Below are 6,019 nucleotides of genomic sequence, written 5' to 3'. Positions count from 1 at the left end.
CAAATCCGATATACTATGTTCCTGACCTACGCCAAATCCGCTATACTACACATCCGACCTACTAGTAAGTGGTATAACAGCTTCTAGATGGACATGTGACTACAGCGCCCGCGGCCCCCTAGCAAAGTCCTAGCGCGGCGCTCGGCCCCATGCGGTGCACCATCCGCAGCGTTCGGCCCAGAAATTCTCTTTACCTAACTTGACCCTCAAATATTACAAAAAAAAACTGCTGGAGTAAGTCCGATATTGCAGTAGGTCGGAAAGTGTGTATGTCGAAGTTCAGTAGGGGGGATGTTGCGGATAGGTAACATTACCCATTGGCGCGCCTTTTTTAAATAATATGGAATTTAAGGAAATAACTAAAGAGGGAAGGAAGGAATATGAAATAAGAAATGAACCATTTGGAGGATTCAAGGGAAGGAGTTAGGGGAAGGGGATACGCCCCCAGGGAGATTTTGTCGATGAATCTCCCCTCCGGCACTGGAAAATTTGGGACTCAATTCAAAGCTGGAACGGGAGGGGGGGGGGGAGCAGCTAAAGCTTGATTTTAATATATTTTTTCAGATAGTTCAAAAATTTTCTCTGTGGTGGCCTTTTCTCTGTCAAAAATCTGTTTAAATAGTTTCTTTAACCCTTCCTGCACATTTGGGAATGGGGGTGGTCAATCTAACCCCCCCCCCACACGTAGTTTTCCACATAACTCAAAAAGCATGGTCTGAGGCTGTAAAAATTTTCTAACTTTTCCTAAATACCCATATGCCCAAGGTCTAAAAGGCTTTTATACATTAACTGCCTGCAGGTACAATGGCCTGTATGACTACTTTTTCCCGTAACAAACTAAATCCTTGTTTTGACCCACTTTAAATTGTCAGATTTTGATAACTTTAAGAATTTTGAAAAGCCCATGAGAAGGAAACGGATTGCACAAGTTTTTGCAAAGAAATTTATTTGCAAATTATTTCCATACAACCCGTCAAAAGAAATTTGCACATTTTTAGTTTTCCTTAACTTCACTGACCCATATGAGATTATTTAAAATTTTGCAACAATTATTTTGCATATTTTAAAAAAGTATACTTTATTATCTTTTGGACAGTTGTTTCTTTTGTAAAGATTTTTACTATATAACTGGATTTTGCTAAATAAATTACAATTTTTGAAAATGAGAGCTTTCTATTAGTATAGTAAAAGAGGGAGGGAGTCCAGAATTCCTCAACGAGTAATCACCGCCACCCAAATGTGTTTTGCGACAAGCGCGTTCCTTAATTGGTAATCTCCACCACCTGAATTGATAATCAGCCAAAATAAGCGTAACATTAAATCGTTTATTTCTTAGAAATAAGACCATATTGACCTCTGTTAATGGCCCTATGGTGTACAATATTGTGAAAGCTTTCTTTATTGCTCCTTAGTTTCGAAAATAAAGCAATAAATATGCCACACTAAGTGCTATAAATATATTACGTTTTTTAGTTTCAATCTTCGCTTTAAGAATGTTTTCGGCATTTTCCTCTGAATGTTGTTTTAAACTCCTTATATAGAGAGGAAACTTTAACCCATTATTAGTGGACTTCATTTTCAGTAGTGGGTGGGATGAGACTAATTTTTAAAAATTTTATGTTCTTTTTTTGCATATAATTAGTTTTGTTGTAGATGTTGAACTCGAGTAGGTGAATACAAAAATCTAAACACTGTAAAGGTTTTGTGAAAATATCTGTTAAATGGAGATGGATATTACTTTACGTGGGATGAGATAATTTTTAGTAAATTTTAAGTACTTTCTCTGCTTATAATTAGTTTTGTTGTAGATGTTGAACTCGAGTTGGCGAATACAAAAATCTAAACACTGTAAAGGTTTTTTGAAAATATCTTTTAAATGGGGATGGATATTACTTTGCGTGGGATGAGATAATTTTTAGTAAACAGGCTGCCCGACCTTTTTGTATCTTAACGCCAATCATTCGAAATGCAGTCATTAAATGGGCGAATTGGATCTAAGATTCGGCTAAAATGAACTGTGCCTTGATTCTCAGTTTTTGTTGACCAAACAAATCTGAAAATAATTTGAAAATTTAGTTTAAGTCAATACAGATGCCATAAAACCCCTCTTTTATAAATGTTTCTTTTGCCATTGTTTAATGCAACCCACTAAAAGTCTGGAAACGGAAGACGACATTTAAGAAATTTTACATATGCATTTTCTGTTATAAAGCAAATGATTTACTAATAGCAAAAAAATCAACTTATTAAGTGGAACGGATCTGTGAACATAACACAATTGCTGTGTTTCATGTTTATTTGACTAATTGAAATCCTAACTTCAGTTGGCGTGGCTCATGTTTGAGGTTGAAAAATTTAGAAATGTAGATACTTACTAAAATGCAAAAATATTTTATCATTTGTAAAATGCGTGTTGTTTAGAATAATATAAAAAAATGATTTTTAATCGATTTGTTAAAAAAATTTATAAAATTTTATTTCGCGTTGTTTGCGTTAAAATATAGCCTTTGTCTTACTTTATTTGATATATTTTAACCCCAAACATGAATTCAGAAAACATTTTCATTGTGGTTTGAAAACTAAAGCTAATGCCGCTTTTTTACTCACTTTGTAAGTAACATAAAAAAAAACACAAAAAGAACTAAAAATTTGCCACAAATTATGATTTTCTAATATAATATATCTTTGCAAGCTGGTGTTGTAGACTTTTCATATTTCATACTATGACTTCTGTTAGATAAGAAAGTCTAAAGTAATTGAGTTGTTCACAAACTTATAATTCTAATCCCAGATATCTTTGCTACCTAATGTTGTAGACCTTAGATATTTCAAACTATGAATTCTGTTAGATACAAGAAAATCCACCGGAGGGTCACTTTGCATTGAGTGAAAAAAGAAAAAATTAACCCAAAATTAACGTAAAATAATTTAGAACTACTGTTCAACATGCAAAAGTGGTTTGCCTTGCTGAATTTTAATTCATTTTATGAAGTGTCCCAAAACATTTCTATTTTTTAAACTCGTCAAATACACGAGGATAATTTCATGTGATCCTGTATTTAAAGAGGGCCATGCTCGATTCCCAATGGAGAAGTGTATACCTTTATCTGATTGATGATTTGAAAATTAAAAATACCAGCGTTTTCCTATCTTGTAAATGTATTCTGGACATGCCACTCTATAAATGGAAGGTCACTTGAAATTACGTCTCTAGTCCCTTCACGACACACCCTTGAGTTGAAAGTCTATTGCTAAATACTTTCATTCACAAATTTTAAAAACCGTTAAAAATAATAATATTATAACATCTTTATATTGCATAATGCATATTCTTCTACACATTCTCTAAGAAGGTAAACAATACAACAGCAACATACAGGGTGAGTAAAAAAGGGATTAACAACACAATTTTTTTGCATGGCATGTTTTAGGATGAAAAATACTTAAGCAGGAATGTAATTATCACGGAAAAAACATGCTTTCATTTAGAAACAATATTATTTTTAATGAAGCGTAATGTAAGAAACGTTAAGGCTTGAATATTTTAATACAAGGCAAAGTATAGAACATTTTTTCAAATCTTTCTTAGAAACGAAACGAATAAATAGTTTTGATTGTCAATTGTAAAAAAGTGTAACACAAAAGTTTTCACAATAACGTTTCGATAAATCGTAACGTAATAAAAGTTGCATTTCAGTAAAATTTCTTAACACGTAATTAAAATAGTTTATTTTGGAAAAGTTATTCTAAAACGTAAAGTTAACAAAAAAATATTCTTTGAACTGAAATTCATTGCAACGTGCAGAACTATGCCTACAAGACGTTTTATTAAAGCAAAACGTTTTCACCTTTTTGTTTTCATACAAAGTGGAAGTGTAACGTAAGGTCTCTGAAAACATTTACCTTGCATGAAAGTGGAACGTTAAAAAATTGTGGTTACATTACTAAAGCTTCAACGCAACGTTGTGAAAGTTTTTTAAAACAGGAAATGCTTAAAAGCGTACTTTTTTTCTCTAACATTTACAAAAGCTTAACGTTGTATAAGGTATTCAAGTGCAGAAAATTCATTACGTAACGTTACTCTATGCCATAAAATTTAATTATGTGCAACGTAACGTAACGTTTCAAACGTTCATACTTTTGATGAACACTATCGTAACGAAAACTAAAATCTAGAAAAATCAAAACGTTGACATCTCTAGAACGTATGCGTTCTTATTATAAAGAACGCGTTCTAAGTCGAGAACGCATTTTAAATCAGGAATGTGTTCTAAATAATTAATAGATTTTTTTATTTGATCACCTGAACAATCCCTCCTCGGCAATCCCCCAAACGGCTGGACCGATTGGGCTGATTTTTTTTGTGGACACTCGTGGATGGCCAAGGGGTGTTATAGGCTAAACAATTCGAAATTTGTTTGCACGGGCAACGCCGGGCCCTTGAGCTACTCGTACATTTTAAGGATTTTTATAGGACTCCCGCCCCTCCCCCCACTCTCACAAAATTACACATTGCACTCGGCCCAGAAGTTATCTATATAAGCTTATTCTTTTAACCCTAAATTTAAAATATATAATTTAAAGTATATTTTCGGCCGTGAGGAACTTTTTATTATAAAATCGTTACTTTTTTACTTTTTAACCAACTCTTTTCTATAAAATTTTTGTCTTGGATGGGATCATTCTTTACTAAGAATGGAACGGGGGATGGAAACGTTCTTGACTAAGAACGAAATGGAGGGATGGAACCTTCTTCGACTAAGAACGCCAAGAACGGAACGGAACGGGATGACTGTTCTTCTACTCAGAACGGAACGGAATAGGACAGAATGGAACGAGAACGAAACGATTGAAAAAAGGAATGATAAGGGAAAGATCTAACTGAAAGTCCTCGTTTTAGAACGGGACGGAACGATTTAAAAAAATTCGGAATGTGCCCAGCCCTAGACTTGTGAACAGTTTTATGACGTACATCATTATTCCAACAGTTATATTTTAAGACAGTTATTGTTATTCTGGAAATACAAAATATCTTCTCAAGAGCTTGTAAGAGAACGAAGACATCTATTTATATACTTTGTGCTTGTCTGTCTGTTTTTGTGTCTGCTTGTGTCCATAAAACGTCAAAACGGCTGAACCGATTGGGCCCAAATTTTGTGTTGGACCTCACATAACCCCAGGGAATATGAAAATACAAAAGATTACATTTTATGCAACTATGAAACAAATCCAAAAAAAAATTACATTTTAAACCAAATATACGGGTCAATTATAAGAGTCTCATATGACATTTTTGACTTCATGACTTCTACAAATGACATTGCACCCTTTCAATACAGTACCTCTGTCTGGGCATCTGAAAGTAATATGATAATCAAAAAGAAATATCTCCTTTCTTATATTTCATCTCAAAACCTGTATCTATATATAAAAAGTTGGGATCTCTGTTTGTTTGTCAGATTATAACTCAAAAACCCCGGGAATGAACTTAAAGACTGGGTTCGAGAATTAAGTTGAGTAGTTCGACTTTTAAAGCGAAAATGCAGTTTCCCGGTAAAATCGACCAAGTGCGGGTAAACGGCAGAGTTAATTATGAGTAACCTGGGCAGTGCCGGGTTCATAAGCTAGACAATATTAGTATTGAATAATGCAATGTTCAAATATACCTGCAAGTGATACCCTGCAAACCAAGTACTTGTTACAACCTTGTAAACGATAGGTTACACAACTTATAGATACTATAAAATAATAAATTTTGCCTTATACTAAAACAGAGAATAAAAGACTAAAATGATAAGAAATGCTTTTTAAATTATAAATTTGAAAAGAGAGCCTAAATCTTCAAAAATAAACTAATGCCAATTATCCTTTAAAATTTATCTATCATAACATTTTGCCCCCCCCCCCCCTATCTAATTGTGTGTTTAAACTAAAAATAAACTAAAAAACATTTAACAAATAGTCTCTATATATATAACCGTTTTGTGTGTAAAATAAAATATAGTAAACAAATACGTAT

This window comes from Eurytemora carolleeae, unplaced genomic scaffold, assembly GCF_000591075.1.
Source record: "Eurytemora carolleeae unplaced genomic scaffold, Eaff_2.0 scaffold1012, whole genome shotgun sequence".
Lineage (NCBI taxonomy): Eukaryota > Metazoa > Arthropoda > Copepoda > Calanoida > Temoridae > Eurytemora > Eurytemora carolleeae.
This window is presented reverse-complemented; position numbering follows the sequence as displayed.